This window comes from Crocodylus porosus, unplaced genomic scaffold, assembly GCF_001723895.1.
Source record: "Crocodylus porosus isolate Cpor-Errol unplaced genomic scaffold, CroPor_comp1, whole genome shotgun sequence".
NCBI classification, from domain to species: domain Eukaryota; kingdom Metazoa; phylum Chordata; order Crocodylia; family Crocodylidae; genus Crocodylus; species Crocodylus porosus.
Genome location: NW_017728906.1, coordinates 10,495,627 through 10,519,272, shown reverse-complemented (window position 1 = coordinate 10,519,272; position 23,646 = coordinate 10,495,627). Strand labels below are relative to the sequence as shown.

The 23,646-nt window shown below is 40.5% G+C and overlaps 1 protein-coding gene across 1 annotated transcript in view; it reads right to left on the bottom strand.

The window, feature by feature from the left end:
* EPHA6 (EPH receptor A6) overlaps positions 1 to 23,646 on the bottom strand; it is a 948,424-nt gene that overhangs the window by 653,590 nt on the left and 271,188 nt on the right. The gene's annotated exons all lie outside the window — the stretch shown is intronic.

Here is a 23,646-nt window from a genome sequence, read left to right as displayed (position 1 = left end):
GGGGGGGGGGGGTTGAAGCTGGGCAAAGACACAGCCTCTCTCCCTGGATCAGCTCCAAATTAGAGCCGATCCTCTACCCTCCTGACTCAAAAGCTAACATCTGTTGGATCAGGAAGATCAGTCTAACTCATGGCAATTTCTATTAATTGCCATGACTTAGACCCAGAAGCCGCACTTTTGTCTGTGCCTACAGAGCCCAGGAGAAGCAGCCTCCTCAGGGCTCTTTTTCTGGGGCTGAAATTGAGCTTCCTTCAGCTAGACCATGTAGCTGGCGGAAGTATGTTTCCATGGTCTCTCTGCACTTAAGCTGAAAACAGTTGCTTTCAGTGGGAAGGATTTTGGGTGGGCAACCACTAGAATTTTTGAGGGTAGGAAGGGGTAGAGAGCAGCTGGGAGCTGTGCATTCTGGGATGCTAGAAGAATGAAAAAGTAAAGTATTATACCTCCCGTGACTGTTCAAACATGCCCTGGAATGGCATGTGTAAACATTTCCAAGATAAACCTCCTTTTGAATAGCTTATCTTTAAAATGTTTAGAGGGTACTTATGACAGTTTAACACCCCTAACTACTGACTTATCTCATTTTAAATGCCTTTATGATGTTTTTAAGGAAACTTGTGCCAAGTCCTGTAGACCGTGAAAAACTGTGCTAAGCAAGAGCTTGAAGCTGAAGTGTTATATGCAGGTAGGAGCAGGAGGAACACAAATGCCTACATGTTTTTCATAATAAACGACTAAATCACATTTATGCTCTACCACCAAGAATGGTAAGAGTTAAAGTTTGCAGAGCAGTTGAGTTTCATGTAGATAAAATGCTAGTCTTATAATCAATGTTATTATGAAATTAGACACCTGAATTTAAGAATGGGAGAAAGGCATCAAGATTTATCAATATCTGTGAAAGGACTTGATGGACATGATGGGGGCTTTTTGAATTGAAATAAGTAATATTCAGATCCTACATTGCTTGATTTAGTCTAGAAAAGTTATGTTGGCAGTTTGTCATGAAAATGCCAGTAGCAGCTCTTTAGTGAAGGCGAGCCAAGTTAAAGCAGTGACAGAATTTCTCAGCCATAAAATAAAAAAATGCATATTATCTCCACCAATGTTATAACAACACTTACTTGTGAAGCAAGAAACATCTCTCTGAGAAGTTTAAAATAAATCACTTAGCACCCAAGATTAGATTTATTTTTGTCCAGAAGGGTTCTAATAATAGAATAATATGTACACATTCCTTATAGATAAATGACTTCAAACATGCTATTAAGTTAAAATTAGATGAACATATCAGTATTTTAATATAAAATATATTACAAAGAATTTGTAATTATCCCATACCAAATAGTATAAATCCATAAAATGCACAAAGATTACATTAAATGATATCCGTTAAAAATGGAAACCACAGTTGGATATCCCCAGTGGTGGATCTAGAAGAGGTGCAGTAGCACAGCCACACCCTTTTTGGAGTAGATCTCACTTTTTTCCAAGTACATAAGGCATGTAAGAATCCCCCTCCTTCCCCTCCATGCTCAGAGTCATGGCCCCTCTGTTCCCATTCCCCTTACCCACAGTTGCAGCCCTTGTCCCAGAGCCAGGGGATCTTCAAAGACATTTGTGCCATTCCAGTTGAGCTGTGAAGAAGTGGGGTCTGCTGGGAATAGCAGCAGAGGCAATGGGCAAGGGGATTACAATCACAGTACTTAACTGGTTGATAACAGTGAAATCTTCTGGGATGATGGACAAACATTAGGAGAATCCATAGAACGTTTATTGTGCTGGCAAGAGGGAATGCCATTTCCCACATATATACATGCCAAGGCCTCCTGGGATATGATTAAGGCTTCTTGGCTGGCTAAATGGAAACCATCCTGTTGAAAGACACAGAGCAGCAAGGCTGAAGGAATCTCTTGCCTGCTTAAAGATAATACCAAATATTAAAATGAAGTTTTTGTTTGTGCTGTTCTCTCTAAGTGTTATAGCTAAAACTTTGAAGTTCTGTGGAATGTCTACTCCATTTTGTTAATGCAAGCAAGCATCAAACATCTCAAAGATCTGGACAGCTAAATATCAGTGCAAGGGAAATATTTAATAAGAAACTATCACCAGATACAGAAGCTCAGAGACTAAGCATTAGTTGGCTGTCCAAAATAAGGGACACCATATTTCCTGACTGTTTAGGAAACATCAGTATTATAAAATTTATATCATAGATGACAACTAGAAATGAGTTTGAAATACAGTTTAACAAGTGTAGGGCTATGGGTTACATTTGAATAACAGAAGTTTGTTCTTTTAGGCCACATACACCTTATAGCATTGGACAATCATTGCCAACTGGGGCCCCTGAATCAAGCCTTTTCTGTTAATTGTTCAAAAAGATATGGCAAAAAAACTCATATGGCAAAGTACTTATTTATAATTATATGCAAAACCTATCAATGAGCAAAGCACATGGTGACTAAATAAGATGATAAGCATTATCAAAAGTAGGGGGCATGTAATTTAAAGTCTTCAGTTATCTTAAAGACTTCAGTGTTACCAGTCCAGAGGAAGTAATAGTAATTCAAAATGAATCAGAAAGGCTTCACACTGTGTATATGTACAAGTACATGAATGAAAAGCATTTAATATGCATATCAGACATTAGCGATAGAAAAGGATTTTTAGGATTTTCTACGTGTCCCCTGCCAATGAAGTACTATTAGTTATAGTATAATGGCAATTTCTCTGTCCAAGAACAGACACAGTCATTTTGCATTGTGTATAACATTTTTCAATTATCTTTTGTATTTAAATAAAGATTTTCTCCTCTAAACAGGCTGCATGCACATAGAGGAGTGTGCTGAAGCATAACAGGCCTTCACAGCTAATTTAGATGTTCCTATTACATAAGATAGCAAACCATACTACTAGATATTATAGTAAATATATACTTAGAAGAATAACTATGAATGGAATATTTGCACAAGATTTTAAAATGAAAATTAATGTTTGTAATCCTCTATCTGTAAAGCCTTAAGCCATGTACAAGTATTACATTTCTACTGGAAGAATTGCTGCTCTCATGGTAGAAATTACTTTCAAACAGACATTTGTTTAGTTTCTCAAGGAGAAAACATGAAAGTTCTTTCCGACACATGATCCTCTCTAGATAGACTGAACACCTGCACACTTGACTCCTCTATGATTGGGAGAGACAAGCAGCAGCTTTCTTTGCATCTTCCCCATACCAGGGGGACTGAAAGTGAGGGTAAGGGTGGAAATCAGGGAATGAACTGAACTGCTGCTACTCTTCTAAGCCTTCCTTAGGCTGGGGGATGCTGGTTTGAGGAAGACTCTGAGAGCAGTGGCAGCTTGACTCCTCTTGAACACTGGGACACCAGTCTGGGGAAGGTCCAAGGAAGAGAGGAGTGGGGGCATCTGCAAGCTGAGCTGCCTGTATGTTTCCTCTCTCAGGATGATTTCTACAGCTCCAAATTTCCCATAAATTTATAGAGGTAGAAGTAACTGCCTATCCATGGCATCAGCTACCATGGGTACCTATACACATGCCAGACATATGCTCTGACACATGCTAAATAGCATGCTTCAGAGCCAGGGTTCACATTACACTTTGTCTCTTGTGGGGGTCTCCAAAAAAAATTGGAATGCCCATCACAATGCTCTAATAAAATGGGTGACCACCCCCAGGTTATAATTTTCAAATCTTACAGGGGGATGTCATCTCTTATGGGGGGGGAGCTCAGCCCCCCAAACTCCCCCAATATCTGAACCTTTGTCAGAGCAAACTCAAGTAATTGAGTCTGCTGAAACATGCTAATTAAAGCACTCCAGAAACCTCCATGTCATGTCTATTCAGCATCCCCCTACTACAAAATGGCAGCAAGGGCATTTGAACTAAAGCTCATCAAATGAGCTATAGGTCAAGCACCCCACCACTATTTTAAAGCGTGGGATGCTGAATACATGTGACACTGCAGGTGATTTAGTTACAGTGGCTCTCAGAGTCACTCTAAAAAAAGCATCTCCCCACCAACCCCAAAGCACGTGTATAGACACCCCAAGAATCCAACCGTACAGACTCACAGCAAGAGGAAAGTTTTGATTAAAACAAACTGAAATCTTCTATACTTATTAAATATCAATTAATATTAAACTATTAAGGCATACTACATAAAACCACTCAAGGGTTAGAAGCAAGTGTGTGTTAAATGGGCACTTGGAACTCGCTGATTAATTATATGAAGCTTTTATTCCTAGCCCCAAAATCCTGAGTGTTATTTCCTTTTTCTTAAAATCTTGTTCAGGGCTAAATACTGTGCAACTAAAATCACTGGATATGTACAGGTATTACATTTAGATTGACCTAAACATGATCAGGCATGCAGAGGGCTTAAATAACCCAAAAAATGGTGTATACTTATCGAAATCAGTGCATTTACTCAGATGCACTAATTTAGATTGAAATCTGATTAACCTAATCCACTAAGGGGTTAACCCAAACTCACCAATACCTATTTGCTTTCACAGTGCAGCCCCAGGTTTGGTGCACAATTCCCACTCCCCACCTTCCCTCAAACACTGGCTGGCAAATCTGGAATAACTATTTTATGGCTTTAATTATGGCCTTGTAGTCATAGAGCTATACACCTCTATTGTCATATTTTTTCAATAATTAAAATATACTGTTTCTTTCTTTCTTTTTTTTTTTTTACTAGAAAGCTACAAAAAATTATTTAATTAATTTGGTCAAGTATACAAGCAGAGATTTGAATGTTTATTGAAATGTTTCTGAAACATTTTCGTGTGGAAACCAAATTTAGCCTTGAGTGTGTTGGTGATGTTAATGTAAAAACTGCAAGGTCAGATCCATTAATGATATACTACATTTTTAAAACAACAGTGTTTGCATGAAGGTTACAATATGTATCCTATTCTACAAGGACTTTAGTTTGACAAACTCACTGCTGTAAAAGTCGACTGATACAGCTGTAGTGTATAGGAACTGGATAGTACTAAGGCTTCCAGAAGAGCAGTGCACATTTATAGTTCACAAACATGGATATTTGAACCCTATTGCTTTCCTTGAGGTTTCTCAGATTACACTTGCTATGTTAAAAACAACATTTTTAACAACTGATGAGAAAGGACAAGTGACAGCAACTTCTTGAATGAAAACTTCTCATTAAGATGAAACTGGATAGTTAAGGACTGAGTGAATGGCTAAGTGCAGACAGTCAAAAAGCCTGAGACTGAATTGATTCAGCCTTTGCATGTTAGTCTAAGATGCACAGATTACATTGAAACTAAAGTGAACAGACATTTATCTTTGATTCAGAAAAAGCATCCACATACCTGCTGGGGCCCAGGCCAGAAGCTGGGGGGAAGGGAGTGCTAGAGCATGGCTCTCTGGCTATGCTTTCTCTTCCTGCTGCCTCAGAGGTCTCTGGGATTTGCAGTCCAGAATTACAGTAGCAGGACTCTGCAGCATTGCTCATCACTTCATCTTCCTGCTTCCAGGTGCCTCTGGGATTTGTAGTCTAAAGTTGCAGCCAGCAGTAAGTTGAGTGGGGGAAGGGATATTTAACTTCCTTCCCTGGCCCCAGACCTCAGCTGGGGTTTGCTGGGGGATGGGGGGGGAAGGAGCAGCTCTCCCTTGCATAGATGGGTTGCATCCCCAGCCGGGTTTGCCCCCTCTCTCCCCCTTGTCAGTCAGCCCTCACTGCTCCAGCTAGGGAGCAGAGGGGCAGGGCCAGCCCTGCTCTCTGGAGCAGACAGCACAGCCCAACCCAGGGCTGGAAAGCAAGCTGGGATGCTGGGGGACTGTGATTTAACTTGAACCAGGAAGGGGTCTGGGACAGAAGTTAGTTTCATAAATTGGTTTGACCCAAATCAATTAAATCTGATACTACATTCAACCAGGTTTATCTTAAACTAGTTTCAGCCATTTTGAATTGTTTATGTGCACTCAACTTCTGTTCTGTTACAGGTTTAAACAGTTTCTGAACACTTAAACTGGTTTATGTGTAACTTCTGTCCCTAGCCCTTGAGGCTATCCTGGGGAAAACAAATCATATTTACCTGAATTCAAGACTACTCTACATTTAATACAACCCCCCCAATAATTGGATTCTATACATGGAAAATGTTTAAATTTACCATAAATGTCCATGTACTACAGAATATAATTATTAGCTAGTCATCTGACATTCATCTGCCTCTTCCTCCCCACCCCCTGCAGCAGGAAAAGTGGGGGGAGGGGGTAGAGGCAGGTGTCATGGGGTAAAAAATCTCATCTTGGATTCAAATAAATAGTGTGTGCGTCTGTGTCTCTATATATAATCTATATAAATTTTTCAGCTCTGCATTAACTACAACAAGCCAATAACCAGAATTATAAACGTGAAGAACACTGTAAATCTGATTGCATCTGTCTGGTTATCAAGAGTTTTATTTGTTGTTTCACCTCTTTTAAACCTAATCGCATTATTTAATTTAATGGAATGCCAAAAGTAATGTCAGAGTGTAGCACTGGTGAAAGACAAAACATTTGGCAAGTTGTTCAACAGAAGTTAATTCAATTATTCATTCTTTTTCTCCATGGTAAGCAATTACATCACTCTTCTAGTATTAAGTGAAAAATATTATATTTGTCACTACAGGATTTAACAAACCCAATTAGAATTAAATTATTTTATTCAGGTGATAGCTCAAGGGAAAAAAACTGTACACTTGGATCACTAGATTGGCTAAACTCAATTAGAATTGATGAGAGAGAGTTAATTTTCAATATTACCAAAGAAAAACCCTGCAGATTTTATAGGGTTTGAAATTCTCAAAAATATTCTGTCCAGCTGCACTGTCTCCTTAAAGAGCCAAAATCAGTGACAAGCTTTAAAATATAAATTGAGTTCACTCATACCAATTGATCAATTTACATATTTTGAATTCTGCTCTAGACAGGATACTGCAAATGATAAATCAATTAATACATCAGTAGGTAGATAGTTAAGACATATTGTTCCAAACTGAGTTTTAAATAATTTATGGATTTTATCCTCTGTATAGAATAATATCTGTATTCTATCTGCAGTAGACTATATACATCAGAATCTGTTTTAGAGGAAAAAAAACTAAGGTACACCACTTCTTTTTGGCTAGATTATGCCTGCATTCGGGTCAGTGATGAGCCGTGCTTTCCTGTGGGAATAACAGAAATACTGTGCCTCAGAAAGCACAAAATGTTCAACAGCAGCACTGTGAAATATGTATTCAACTCTTGATGGAAGACAGTTCTCATGTTGTTTTCTTTTTTTTTTCAGTCTTTTGGCCATTTTTTGAATATTAGTTTACAGACTCTGGAGAATTCAATCTGCCCTTCTATGGCTTAAAGCAGGTAGTCTAAGTACCCCTGGCGACTGGACACCAAGTCAGGGATGGGGGTAGTGCATGGCCGGACACTGAGTGGGGGGAACAGGGGAGTGCACAACTGGACACTTAGTGGGGAGGCAGAGACAGTGTGTGGGCATGGAGTGCTGCCACCTTTCAGGAACAGGGCTGGGGTGGGGCAAGGTAGCCCACTGGGCTCGAGTGAGGGCAGCAGCACCCCTCTGCAGGGCAGGGAAGCTCACTGGTTGGTGTGTGGCAGCAGCAGCTGCTGTGTGTAAACTTCCCCGCCCTCACCCCACTCCCGCCCCACCCCAGCCCTCGGTACCATTGCCCACACCCCAGCCCAGCCCTGCTCCTCGGAGGTGGCAGCACTCCATCCCACCCTGTGTGTGCCCCCTAGGACTGATCCAAGCACCTCCAGGGTTATGTGTATCCCTAGTTGACAACCCCTGGGTTAAAGTGTTCACTGATACAGGTATTCTTAGGATAGGTAAACTTAAACTAGCTTATGCTGCTACCAACTAGTGTTTTATAAATATGACAGTAAAGCCTAGGTATTTGTATTTTGCTTTTCTTACCTGTGGACAGCATCTTATACCTGTATTTGTTGAATTTCATTTGTTTTCCAATTTGTTAAGATTCCTTCAGATTCGATTCCTATTCTCCAAAGTGCTTGTAATCCCTCCCCCTGTTGTGTCATCTACAAAATTGATCAGGAAGCTCAGTATAGCTGTATTCAAGTCATTAATAAAAATGCTTAACCCAATTAAGAACAGATCCTTGTGGAACTCCACCGGCTACATCTGACACTGAACGTTTTTGTAAATACCCATTATTCAACCACTGATATATCAACCTAATGATAATGCTGTCTAGCCCACCTTTCTTCAATTTATTTATGAGACTGGCATCTGATTCTGTCTAAGAAGTCTTACCAACACAGAATATGTTATGACCACCACATTTCCTCATCCACCCACAGCTAGTTACCCTGTCATAAAAAGAACTCAAGGAAGTTTCAGATTTGTTCTTCCTCTTTTAAGAAATACAGACAATCACCAAGAAGAATTATTCATGTGTCTGGTACTATGGTATTTCTGGTATACTTTTCCCTTGAAGATACACACATAGGTAGGAGCAACTCTCTAGGACCATATGCTATAAACAAGGTAGCTCTAAAAAGGACTGCTTTAAGTCATGTGTTGAACTTGCTCCATTTGAATTTTCCACACTTCAAGAAACCCAGGAGTGGGAGCAGAGTTTATATTTTTGATTGGTTATCATCTTTTATAGAACCAATTAAACTGCTTGAGTCAGGCTGGACTGGGATGCCAAGCATGTACTCATATTATGGCTAACAGTCAGCAGAATGACATGTTTTAAAGAATGGTATCCTTATATAAAAGGAATATTTGCTTAGCCGAAGAGCTGAAACTGTTACCCAATATCATAAGCAGTGTTCTTCCTTATGAGCGAACTGAATCCAGTTTAAAGTGAATATGCTGATATTAAGGTCTGATGGGTATAACTGAGCAACCATGAAGAAGGACAGTACAAGGTCACGCGTATCAGGGAGGACAAAATTAGAGAAAATTAGTGTACAATAAAAGCAAACTACAAGAAAAAATACAAGGCTCTGTGAGCACTGCTCTGCCAGTTGTATGTTTATAGCCAATAGAGGTTGTAAGTCCTGGCTCACCTTAAAGAGACTGGAAGAGGGACTTAAGGGGAGTAGAGCTTTTTTGGCACTTTCTAAGAAATTCAAAGGATAATAGCAGCTGTGCTGCTCTTTCAGAGCTAAAAGCATACACTCCTGGCTTTTCACATTCATTTAGTATTAACAGGAAGTGTGAAAGGGGGGTTACATGGCTCCATGTCTTCCCCTAGTCCTCATGCCCCCTTTTCAGTTGGTGCAGTAGTTCAGAACAGTCTCTATGCTCAAGGGGCACACAAGTTTCAATTTGCCTTTGATAGAAGACTAGAGACTCTTTGCACACCTGTTTGGAGCCCAGTCTGACCCTTAAGCTGCATGCAATTAAATAATTTTGATACACACCTCATCTAAACTTAAACTTAAAGCTTCAAGAGTTATTCATTCATGGATGCAGTAGATTTATTCAGTTGTTCATGATATCTGATAAGGACTTAGTGATTGCTCTCAGTTTGAAGGTGTAATGTGCTCAGATATCACAGTAGTGGGTTACAATAATAAAACTATGAGATAGACCCTAGGATCTGCTTAGCATCTATCAAGCCAAGGCTTATGCATAGTGCCAATCCCCTGACAATGAACACTTACTGCATAACTGGAATTCTTCAATTACTGTTTGCTTCCTTTTATACTGTTAATATATAGAAAATATCTGTGAAACCAGACCCTTCTGATTACTATTTATAGCTATACCCAAAAGGAATGGGTGCTACATGAGCTCCTTTACATGATTCAGCCAATGCCTCCAAGTGCCCAGTTTGTAAATTACAGAAAGCCAGGAGGAACCCAAATAAAAGCTCTGAAAAGTCCACAGTTAAAAATAACTTAAATACATGCCGTGTTAGGACCCAGTCATGCTCCCACTGATGTCAATGGAAACACTCCTGACTTTAATGGGAGTGAGGTTAAACTCCTAGAAAACTGCATATTATCACTACCTAGTGAGAATATCTCAAATGACTTTTATTGCAATGAAGATCACTGTAGTATAGAGGCAAGATGAAAAATTAATGCCTTAGGCCAGGAAAATAATCTTCATAAAAAACACCTAGAAATCCAAGAGTTGCTTTGTTAAAAACAAGCTAAGATTTAAAACCAACAAACCCTGTAAAAGGATATTCTTGGAAGATGTGGAAAGTAATATATATCACAAATCAAAATCAAATACAAGGAAGCCTAAAATGTACCTGGAGAAATTTATCATTTAAGATAAAAGGTCATGTGTTACAGTGAAAAAATGGATGAAAAATGGTTTCGTCTAGCCCTCAGGTCTTTATTACAAGAAGAGGTTTATGAGTGTTACACTTTTAACCCTGATCAGATTCATAGAAGAACACAAACTGGCAAAGATTAACCCTAAGAAACTCCCTGAAAAAAAGATCTTTGGGAGGAAACTTAAAACTCCAAAGTACACAATTTTGTGACCTTTTAATAAAAATAGTAAACCATGCCTCTAAAATTCAGAAATTTCTATTAGATTAAGAGCGAAAAGCCTCCAATCACCCATACAACAGTTTTTACAAAAAGTTGGAGCAAATACTGCAAGAGATACTCTCAGAAGACTGATATAGTTTAAAACCCCAGCCTGTAAGACTGATATAGTTTAAAATGATCTGCTGCTGGGAGACCTCCCCTGCTCCCCAGCTGCTGGTGCCCCCCCCCAGGATCAGGAGGCACTAGTCACCCTGAAATATTCCATAAACTCTACTGGACACTTGACAACATAGACTGAATGTAAGATGCAACAATAAATATAGAGGTATTTGGAATATACTGGGGGCTTCAGGCATATGTTCTGGAAATGTTAAGCAATAAGACCATTTTGGCAAAAAGTTTTGCAATTTCTTGAAAATATATTAAAAAATTATACTCAATTCCATGTTGGGTTTTACTAGGTCTATCTAAAATATACAGTCCCGTGGGTAATGGAACTCAATCCCTTTGTCTGATTGTCTTGATAATTATTCTCAGTTACAGGGAGAAAAAAATGGTTCATCTTTAGAATAATTGATTGTTGCATCATAGGAAAGACACGTTGGAAAAAAAGGATAGGCGAAAATGCATTTTAAAAAGGATGATGAAAAGGTGCATCTTTATTTTTAATTTACAGAGGAAACACACAAACTAAACATTAAAGAATTATTTTAAGAGGATGTTATCTCTGGTTGGGTTAATTATTGTAAATTTAGGAGCAAAATAGCAATGTAGCAAGAAGAAATACTAAAAGAAAAATGAAACTATGGAAGCATGTCTTTATAGGTCTGAGTAAGAAAGATATATTCACTGATCAAAATGATTTGAGGTTATACTGGGTCTACATATGCAATTATTGCACCTGAATAAACTACAAAGCTTATTGCTCTGGAGTTAATTGCTCCTGGGTGCGCTGTTTGAATCTGTGCCTGGAAGCAATTAACTCCAGAGCAATAAACTGTGCAGTTTATTCAGGCGCAGCATGTGGAGTCCAGGTGGAGCAGGCCTGGCTGGCAGGGAGCCCCAAGGGTCGGCCAGACTGGGGCTGGTCCCTGAAGCTCAGTGTGTTGCAGAGGGGCTGGCTGGGGCATGAGGGAACTTCCATGTCAAGCAGGCAGGCTGCCAGCAGGCAACCTCCACACTTAAGCAGCCAGTCAGGCAGCATCTACACATACGCTACTAAGGAGTTTTTTACTTCAGGTAGCACTTGTAAATTCGGAGAATATTAGTTTACTCCAACTTAATAGGAGCACATGTGTAGTCACCAAGATGTTTACTGTGCAGCTAATTAGTCAAATTGCAGTAGGTGTCTCCCATAGATGCACCCACTTTTCTTTTAAACAGGGTTCCTAACTGCAACCTAATATACTTGAAGCTTCTTTTCACTGTTTCATAAATGAGGTAAAGTATTTTAGGAGGAGCAGTTTAACAATATATTGGTAACTAGGCCTGGGGACACTTATATATTTGTCCTATTTCCTAACTGAACCTGGAGCCTTTTCCTCTCTATCCATACAGCTAAAGCCCTTGTACAGACTCTTAAAATCCCATGTCTTGATTACAGAAATATCCTTCTCCTTGGCCTTGAAAAATGCAATCTTGCCCTGCTGATATCCATTCACAAGGCTGCAGTAAAGATCATTTTCCCAGCCAATTGCTTTAATCATGTCAGTATTTCTCTGCATCCCTTGCTTACCTCCATCTTCACCACTGCTTCAAATGTAAGTAATTTGTTTTTACCTACAAGGCGTTTCAGGGCTTACCCCCATCCTACTTCCTTTCACATTCACTCAGGATGTTGACTGCCACTAGTATCATAATTAGGGGTGTAAGTAGAGCATCAGCAATGGGCCCCAGTATACTTTGCCTCCCTAGGAGTCTTTGCCATGGCAGGTAGAGCCTGGCCACAGGACTCAGGCAGGCACATCTCTATGTACAATAGTATATTTGCGGGGAGGGGAAAGGAAGGGTGGAATGACCCCCTCTCCTCCCTTGGAGGTTTTGCCATGGGAAGCACAATTGTTACCTCTGGTACTCCATTTGCACTCCTATCCCCAGGGAGCCCATGCCACTGCCAGTTCCTCAGCAGCAGCAACCTAATCCTGAGCTGCTGTGGTACCAACAGTAACAGCTGCTGTGCAAGAGAAGACAGCTTAGGCAGGTAAGACTTCTCTCCCCTCCAGTGGTAAGCATTCCCCCCTAAATCCCCATATACACACACATACCTCTTCCTGGGTGCAGAAAGAGCTTCATATAGCTCTGACTGCCACCTTGAATTGGTCCATGGTATCAGCATCCACTGTTCACTTGTTACATTTTCAAACAAGGGTTTCTGTGTCTTGTTCCCTGCTGCTCCACAGGTTTGGGCAGAGCTCCTGTTAATGCCTACAAAACTAATCTATTATTCACCTTTAAAAAAAGTGTCCTTAAAATGCTGCTTTTCAATCATGTCTACAAAAAAAAGTGACAATACTTAGACTACTATTTTGCCAAAGCCACTGTGTATCATTCCAACACATAAGGATTCCCTTCATTTTCTTGTACTCTCTTATGTTCAACAGAAATAGCAAGATCTTTAGAGAAATTGTAAAGTTTTTAGGACTGAACCTTTTCCTTCTGTTTATACAGCAGGGGCACAATGCAGGTCTTAGTTGATGAGTAGGATTCCAAGGTATTACAGTAATATGATTACATTTATAAGATAGGAAAATAGATCTTGTTTACTTTCTAATCATCTAATTAAATATATGTTTTTTTTATCATGTTCTCCATTCAGTTTCCTGGATTTGACAGATCCCTTAAAAACTCCACACACATTTGTTTTCTTTTAGAGACAACAAACCTGAGGTCATATGCCTTACCCCTTTTGTTTCAATGATCTTTTTATGCTACACAAGCTATATTTTTTAAGTAACAATCAGTTTGTATTATTTATCTTTCTTCTCAAACAGACCTCCTGTTAAATTAGAAATTTTCAATTCTCTTTCTTCAAGCATTGGTTAAATCAATACTGTAATAGATGTATTCTCAGTTAAATGCCTCCTCACTTTGACACTACAATCAGCCAAACAAATTCAAGTAGCTCAGGTCTCCCTCTGGTTAAGCCTAGTTACATATGACTATTGACCTTCTAAAGCCCTAATTTTTTGCAACTATTGTATGATCCTCCTGAATTAACCTCAGGGTGAACAACTTACACTAAGATAAACTCAACCAGGAGTGATGAAACATTTGAACTATTTCCAGGTAGACAAGTCTGTGAGATTTTTTTTTGTACTTATCCTTTTGTCTCTCACTGGAAAGTTAAGAATATTTTGCTTGGCTAATTGTTATTATTATTTCAACTTTAAAGCAGTTACAATACTGTTAATTACGACTCCAATCTTGCAACGAACTCAGTGGGATTCCAGGCAGATATAAGGGCAAACTTATGCAAATCTGTTTGTAATATCAGATCTTAAAGGACAACATTAAAAAGACATCATTTAAAGGTAGTTTACAAAGGATAGGTGTGGTGGCGAGATATTCCCACAGGCTCCCAAAGGGGAGGGGGCAGTCCCCGTGGGCCCCAAGCCCCACAAGCAGCCTCCCCGCTGGGGAACCTTAACTCCGGGGACACAGCCAGAGCAGGAGCCATGGCTACGCAAGCCAGCATTATGCTGGCTGTTTAATCAGCTGTTCCTCAGTTGGGGAAAAGTGGAGCAGACACCACGGGAAGATTTAAAAGCCCCACTGGGGCTCAGGAGGAGGAGAGAGAGGGAACACACCAGCATGCAGCACGCTAGGTACGGTGAGGCTCCTGTGGCGGGCATGAGCATTGCAGCTGGCTCAGTACTGGCATCTCAAGCCAGGGGAAGCTGAGGCCCTGTAAAAAGGCTGGGAGGGAGGAGGCAGTTTGACCCCCTCTCCTCCTGTCCAGTGACTTATTTAGTGAGGAGCAATTAGAGGCATCCCGCCCAAAGGCAACAAGGAGGACGCCAGCCTATGGAATCCTAGCTTGTCAGCATCCAAGGCCAACATACTAGCCATCGTGTCAGCCGGGCTAGCCCACCAGGACCCATACTGATGCTGGCCTCCCTGGCAAAATGGGTCGATGGGACACTGCTGCACCATGCAGGTGGCACCCATTCGGTTGGTGAGTGGACGGGGTGTAGGGGAGCCCCGCGGAACACTGTGCCAAGACAGCAAATACTACCGTCCCCAGGGTGCCCCAGAAAGAGGATCTCCATTGAACCCCTCCCTTTCATCCAGTAACATCAAGTCGTGGCAGAAGAGTTGAAGGGCAGGGCCCCATGCCAGATGGATAGTACATTACCCAACACAGACCCCACCTAAGGCACCCTCTTCCACAATAGGAAATAAAATATGTTTGCAATGTTTATGATGAATGAAGTGGCTTGATTTTATTTTTATTGTTTGGTATAGCAGGCATTGGGTCTAGGGTGGCTGCAACGGAGCCTAGTGGCCACTCGGCCACTGCTCTGCCATCACTTCTCAGCAGGGATCCTGGTTTTCTCTGATTTTAAAAAATCCCCAATTTTCAGTTTAAAAAAAGTACCATCAAATCCACATTTTCCATGATTAAAATAAAACGTCCCTATATAAATATCTATGTATTTGTGGTGTTTCATTTTAATCAGGAAAAATGTGGATTTGGGGTTACTTTTTTTAAACCAAAAATTTGGGATTTTTTTTTAAAATCAGAGAAAACAAAGATCCCTGCTTCTCAGGTTTGCTCCCCTTCCCCTTTCCTGCCATTTCTTATTATTAGATTCTTGGAAAGACACGCTGCCCCAAGGATGACTGATCCCATGCTGATGTTCAGGTGTCACTACTCAGCACTTTAAGGGATTATTATGTGGCTCCAACTGCCCTTTACACCATGCCCATGCCTCACAGATATTATCAATCACGCAATAGCTCAGACCTGCCTTCTTTGCCACCTCCTTAGCTCAGGCTGCTGTCTCTGCCCATAGTCAAGCACTTTGCCCATTCTGGTTACCTCTGGGCACCTAGCTGCCCCCCAGGCACACAGCAGGGTGGCATGGCTACATGGATGGACTGCCTTACTAGGCAGCCCAGGCAGCAGTTGCTCCTTCTGGCTGCTGCTGCCACTGGCCTCAGTGCTACGGTACTGGCAGGGACCAGCGTGTGCAGCTCCAACCCAATGCACCCCTTGCCTATTCTGGACTTTCCCATCGGGGCTGAGCAGCAGTGGCACCAGGCAGAAACTGTTGCTCAGCATGGGAGAGAAGCAGCCCCTCTCCATTGCTACTGATAGACAGTTCTTGCTGCAGTCACCTGGGCTGCCTTGCATCTCCATCACCATTGCCTCTGGGCTGCCCACTGTGGCAGCAGTAACCGGACAGAGCAGCCACACAGCAGCCTAAAGGCAGTCGTGACAGAGACACAGGGCAGCCCTCCACCTGAAATAATTGTCCTCCTCTGTTCCAGAACCTTCTCCCTTCTTAGAGGAACAGGTGCACCCAGCACTTGGTCAAATTAGTCTTCTCTAATAAACGGAACTTCACTACATGCAGCAACTCAGATTGAGATACAATTCCACCTGAGAAGGACTAAAGGGAATGACAAGTAACAATATAAGAAATATTTTCCCACAAGTGATGGGGTTTTCCCCATGAATTTTCAGACATGCTGAAGTTTGCATATTTTCATACTTCCCATGAAGCAGAATTAAGAGCGTAGTTTATAAGGTGCACTTTTCTGTAATGCCACATAACTACTAGTTTGCAAATATTAGATTATGTATTGCATCTAATTTAGTAATTTACATATATATTTTTAAAGCAGTTACAATACCTTTAATTAATGCTTCAGTCTTTCAGAAGACTTTATGAAATTCCATACAGACATAACTGTGTGCTAAAGTAAATTTCTTTGCAAAATCTGATCTTAAAGAACAATGCTAATAACATTCCATTAAAGGTAATGTATAAAAGACTGAAAATAAAAATGATTTTGACTTTTAAGTTTAGAATATCTTATTTTAGAAGGTGAAAATTAAAGTAACAAGTATATCAAATAAGCTCTTCTTCTAATGTTGTTCAAAACTGTTCTAAATGGATTGACAATTATACAAACCCAACATTAATTTCTCATCACACATTATTGTATCCTGCCAGCTGACACTCGATTTCAAGTAAGTTTTTATTGTACAGATTGAAGGGCAAGACTAAATGTTTAAGATTGCATATCTCTTGTGGCAGGACACAGGAGTAATGTTGGTATGTGGAGAGCTCACTCTTTACATAATGTAAATAGCATAGGATAGGGGACTTATGCAGAGTACCATATTTACCACAAGACAACATAGAATGTAAGATTATCCCCTCCCCATGAAAAATCAGATGATATGCATGGAAAATTATAAATTTGTTATGATTTTCCAGGTTTAGAATCTAATTATTTGAAGTTCATCTTGAATTTTTCCCTTATACTGCTGTGGCAGGGAAAGCAGCAGCAGTAGTAGGAGGTCAAGTGGTGAGAAAATCAGCAGCAAAATGGGCAAACAGCAAAGGCAAGCAGGTTGACGCTTATGCCTTGCTCCCCAGGTGCCTACTGGCCCCCCTGCCACTTGATCCCCCAGCAGCCTCCCCCCAGCACCTGTCTGCCCCCCTGGCCACTTACCCCCATAGCACCTGACCAAGCCTGCCTACATCTCCCAGCCATTTATACTATGTAGTAGCTCTGGCTCAGCTCCAGCCCTGGCTACTCTAACAACAGTGGTGGCAGCCACAGCTTGGATTCTTGGCCTGAGCTGGGGTCAGAGCTGGAGCCAGAGCTGCAGTGTGGTCTCCCCTACATGTCTTCCTTCCTCTTCACCAAATGGTCTCTCCTGCACAGTTCCTGAGCTGCACAGCATGTGGTTTCCCCTGCACAGTTCTTCCTGCAGTCCTCCCTGTACCATGTGGTCTCTCTCAACACATGAGTCACTCTGGCCCTGGCCAGGCAGCATCAGTGGTGGAAGCTCTAACCCCCTTTTCCCCTGTCCCCTACAGTGAATGCAGAAACAAAATCTTATCTTTAATTCAAATTCACAAAGTAATTCTGTTCTGCTCTGCTCTGCTCTTCTAAGTCTATTTTGCATCAGCTACCCTTTATTACCAGGGACTTCCATAAGAAACTTGCTCTAAAGGTGTATGGATAAGGATAGGGATGGAAGGTTTCAAAAACTATTTTGGATCCTTCCAAAAAACCATAATGGTCTTCAAAACAAGTCCCAGCTATTTAAAAGATGAAGGTTTACATTAATTCCATTGCTACTTTTAACTACTTGCTTGGATACTTGGGCTGGATCTAGCTGATAAAAAGCCTTGTGTGGTAGATATGGACATACCTCTGATGATGGGGCAAGCAGTGGCAGCAGCAGGGAGCTGTGGGGATTAATGAAGCCATTACTCATCCTGAGACTACCAAAATACATCCTCAGTGGGCTTCATAATCTTGATTTCAGGCTATGCCTCACACCTGCTTGCTCAACTCAAAAAATTCCCAGTACCTCCAGCAGCCCTGCAAACTAGACGGCACAGTTCTGCAAGCCAGATCTGGTCTGTGGGGCAGGTCTTTGACATCCCTACTTTAAATAAGGTGGAATGAAAATATTTATCGTTTGTTGTTGGTGGGCTCTATTTCCTATTTTCCACAGGACCCAAATAATAAGGCTTTTCTTTCCAGGGAAATATATTTTCACTCTCATGCTTTTAGCCTTGTTATTTTGTGACAAGACATGTTAATTTGTCATCAGTGTCTTTAAATAAATATTTGATTATGAAAAAAATGAGAACTCAATTGCAATTCTGATTTAAATATTTATCAAGAGAAATGTTTGTTGAAAAAAACTAGTGAATTAAATTACAATAATGTTTGAAACCTAATGAAATAAAGCACTAATTTATCAGTGATTTAAATGTATGTAATTTTTTTCTTAAAACCACATAACTTTGAACAGCAATTTCATTATGTCTTGGAGTGTGCTTACTCAAAGCTTTTTTAAACTGACTTTTAACTCTTGGTTAGAAAGCTAACTTCAACTTAGTTTATATTTTCAACTTTTAAAAAGAAACATAGTGGAAAATTTCTAATGAATGGCAACTCATCTTTTTCATTATTAGGACTCACCTAAATACATACCACTACTTCACTTTCAGTTAATTTAAATTCAGTAATCCAAGACAATAGTTCAAGTTTTGAAAAATATTACTCTGAACTAGTTTTGCAGACCTGCATAGGGAGTTTGGCTTTCCCTAACCTTCATGTCCACAAAACTCTTCCAAGCATCTGTGACTGACTGTTAGAAACCAATAATGAACGGTATAACCCAAAAACTGAAATTTATGGGCCTTTGCATTTTTCTATTTCATTTTTATACAGAATTGGGTTTCTGGAATATTTGAGGTAATGTTCAGCCATTTTCAGAATTTGACAAGGATAAAAAAACCCTCATTTAAAAAATAAAGTCATCATTTTTTTTAGAACTGCTAATGCTATAACATTGGAAACTGAATATAAATCACTGTTATTTTCTTAGAAAGGGTAGTTCAGATGGGAAAAGGGCTTTTTGGGGGAGTTGTTTTTGTTTTTTAAAGAAGACCTTATTTAGTTTTTGCAGCCTTTATGGTATTCATTAAACCTACATTCTCAAACAAGTATAGGGAATAACGTTAGGATAAATCCACTCACTGAAACAAACAGTAAAAACTGCTTTAACATTAGGGTCAAAAGAAAGCCAGAGTGGCTGCATCTAGATGTGCATGGACATTTGGTTCCTTGGGGGACAACTAGCAGTGGTGCACCTTGCGCTGCTGCCATTTGTCCCTGGAGAATGCCTGTGCCATGCGTACTCTGGCGCATGGCAAGTTACCCCAGGTGGGGTAGGAGAGGCTGGAGTTATGGGGGCCTCTTGCAGTGCTAGCTGAATCACTCCTTCCTCACAGAGCTTGGAATGTAGCGAAGTGCGGCTATGTCTGGCCAGGGTCTGGCTTTGGGTGGTGCACGCTGCTGCTGCATTCATCAATCTGTTTTTTTTTCCTGTGGCTTTTTTTGACCCTTGGATATCCAGGGGTCAAAAAAAACCTCCACCCTGTTCTCCTGCAGCATGGAGAACGATGGAACTTGTGGTATGTGGCACCATAGATGTGTCTGCAGCATCACATACTGCATAGCTGTGCTTGTCTGGACACAGCACGTGTGTCCATACTGCCTTGCCCCCTCTTGCATGGTATGGAAATAGTGGTTTCTGTAATTTTCTATAATATACACTGGTGCACTGATACCTACACTCCAGCCTTCTATGAAATGGCCATTAATAAAAAAAAAAACAAAAAAACCCTACAAAAAACCCCCAACAGCACCCCTTATTTTCTTTTCCCTCCCTCATTCAACTGACTGTGGAGCAGAAGAAAGCTCATGAATCTACCCCATCACCCTCAATGCAATGTGATCAAATATATTATTTAACCATTATTGAGACAATTTCTCTTTCACTCCTACATACTTCTGCTTTTGTAAATTAGAAATTGAATGCAAACCAAGTTGATATTAAAGGTTGCAGAGTTTGCTTGTTTTTTTTAGTCAGGTGATGCAAAAAGTAAGATTCTTGCAGCAACATTAATGTGGGCACTGCATATTTTCCTGTGAAAAGGGAGAGAAAACAAAGCATATATTCAAATGGCCTTATTTTAAGTTCTTGTAGAAAATGCTTTTAACCTGTTATTTTTACTGTACAACCTTATTACATAACAATGATTTGTGCATTTGCATTGTAGACATATTCCAAAAAGTAGCTACATAAAAATGACATCCTATAATGCAAGAAATATACATTCAAAGATTAAAGCCTTCTCTCTACTTAGAAGTGTAAGGAGAACCAAAACTGATTTACCAACAAAAACACCTGACCCCTTAATAAGGGTTCTGTGGGAACACAGCGGATCTTATTTTCAGGTACTGCATTATCAATGGAGCATAATCGTTGCTGTTAAAGAAAGCACTTGGAAAGACAACAAGAAAAAACAGTATTTTTTCTTTTCTTATGAAGCAATTGCCTTAGAATTTTATGTACTAATTTATATTACAATAGTTCCCAAAGGCCCCGGTTGGGATTGGGACTTTATAGGGCTTGATGTTATATAAACATAAATAAAAATTTATGATCACTGCCCAAAGAGTATGCAGTCTAAATTCTATGAAATATAAATGATAGGTGCATTTAATTATTACTGTTATTTTTTTACAGCATAAAAATATCTTTGTTGTCTTTAACTGAAATCCTACAGGTAACACAACAGAGATGTGTCTTGCCTGGAATTCAGGAGTAGCAAAGATCTTGTTAAAGAGGAAAATGAAATTATTTTATGCCTGCAAGAGAAGAACTCCGCAGAATTTCACAGGTAGTAAAACTTTTTTCTTTGTGTTTTGTTACATTTGGTTTCATGGAATGCTTGTATAATTTTAAAACTATAGAATCATCAGTAGGTGTGTCCTGAAAGTGGTGAGCAAAACCTTTGAAACTCACCAGAGAAAGGTATCAAAATTGCTTTTTTAAAAAAAAATATACTCTTATTATTAAGACTCACAGAACACTCCACATTTTAATGGTAATAATAGAATGATGTTGTAGTCATGATGGTCAAGGAATTATGCAAGAGGCAATGATTTTGGGAGTTATTGTCTTTTATTTGATGAACCCTGTGCATGATTGGAATAAAGTTAGATAAGCTTTCAAATGCGCAACATTCTTTATTAGGTCTGATTCCACTATCCTCTTTTTCATACATTCTTATTGCCTATATTTTTTATTAATGACAATTAAGGTTTTTCCCTTTTAGCTTCTGTATCTCATCCTTTTTATAACAGGTAATATAACTTGTTTCTTTTGCCTCTGTTCCCTCTAGCCATAGACCTATTTTGGACTTGATCTCAACAAAGTAGATTTGTAACCAATAGTTGACCAAATTAGTACAATATAAAGTTTAAAGAAATGTGAGAAGGAAAGAAGCAAGCAAGCAGCAAGGGTTTTTTTGGGGGTGGGGAGGGCGGTGATATCTTTTATTGGATCTACTGTATAGTGAGGAGAGATGTTCAGACAAACTTCAGGGCAAAAACTGGAGAAGCAGATGCAGATTCAGCTAAAAAAACCAGGCAGAATAATAACACGTATATAACTCCATATGTAAATGAAAACTTTCTCCTTACAGGAATGGGGAGGGGGGAGGTCTATGAAGTGCTCAGAGACTTTTTCAGAAGTGGCTTCAAAATAAGAATAGAATAGATAATCTAATCAGTTAAAAAGCTAAACTTTTCAAGAAGGTTGAAAAGTATTGTTACCTGTGGCGTGCAGAGAAATCAGCAGAAAGTAGGTAGATTGTATGGAGCCATAAAGCCATTGCCTTTGTTTAGTCTGGCTGTTTACTGTAAAATTTTGAACTTTTGCTCCCAGGCCCATCTTCTGAAGGTGTTTTGTAAATTATTTTTTAAGTATGAGGATTTTGAGTCAGAAAAGGAGTGGCTGTTCTATAAAAAATGTTCTCTGACCAGTTTGTATGCCACTATCCTTTAATTTTTTTTCTGTGAGAGTTCATTCTGATATTCTCTTTTGTGTTCTTCACCCACATAACGTCCCTGAGAACACTGAAGCATTAGATGAAATATGTGAATTCTGTGATAGACATGTAGGATCTGTGGATTCTGATGCTTTTATTGTAGGGAATGTCGATTTTGGTGGAGGTGGACATGTGTTGACAACCTTTGAATTTATTGTTAAAGTAGATTTGTGTGCCATTTGGTGTCTGTTTATCAGGAGGCAGGAGGTAGTTTGCTTCTGATGACAAATTGGCCTGAGTTTGGAGGCTGTCTCCAAAACCGGGGGGGGGGGGATATTTTTTTTAAGGTCCAATCCCATTTGGTATAGGCTTCAATTATTTGATGATATGTGGGGGATGGTATGTGAGAACCATGGGCATGCAGTCAGAGGTTTCTTTTGCATAGTAGTAGGTGTGGCAGAATACCATCTCTGTCTCTCACCCAACTCTGCTATCTGACAATGTTGTTACCATGGTCATTGCAAAGACAGACTCCTCTGCCCCATCTCTGCAGGTAACCCTGAGTATAACCTGTGCTGGATACATTCCTAAGGGAGGGGGAAGACCTGCTCCCTGTGCCTACATGACTGGAATCACATACCTGGGTGAGGGGCTTAAGCTCCCTATTGTTCTAAGCAATGCCAACATGACTGGGAGGAGGCCAAAGACCCTGCCAGTCTATCTGGCAACCAGTGATGCATTTCAAATTGGTTGTCTGGCAGCCAACAGTTGCTGGCCTTCATTGTATCAGGTAAATAAGGTCATAAGGGCTATATAAGTGAAGGACTGCCCAGGAGGAGGGGCACTAGCCATGATGAAAACTCAGAGAGAAGCTGGACCATCTGAAACTCTCCGTCTCTTGAAACTCATGATCAAGGAACTCCTTGCCTCCAGAGGGAATCTTCACCTGCCTCTGGATGATACTCATGAGTAAGCTGAGTGTGGCCGCCTAGCTTTTGCTATCCGCTTTGTGGTGGCTCGGGTCTTCCTTTACAGATGTTATGCCTCTTCTGGGCCCTTCATTAGCGTCGAGGAAGTTCTACCTTCCCGTGTCACAGATCCCACTCTCGCTTGCCACGTCTTGGTGTTCCTCAATGGGCGGGGTCAGTTGGCGGGTCCCTCGGTACCTGGGTCTGACCCGGTGGTTGCTCACGGGGCTCCACCACCCCTACACCCTGGCCTCACGCCACCTTTGCTGGGCTGCCTTGATGATATCTTGAGGCCTTCCTTGCGGATCATGCCCTCCCTTCTTGCATACTGATGCCTCATGTGGACAGGTCACGCACACTCCAGCCAAGCCTCACTCCTAGCCCCAATCCCACGAGGAGCTACCTCACAAGAACTACTCTCTAGCTTCCCTACCCCTTGTACTCCGGGTGCCCTCACCGAACTCAAACTCCTCAACTTGGTGTAATTCACCCACAGCCAACAAAATGCAGTGCTCCTCCACCAACCCACCGTAGATCC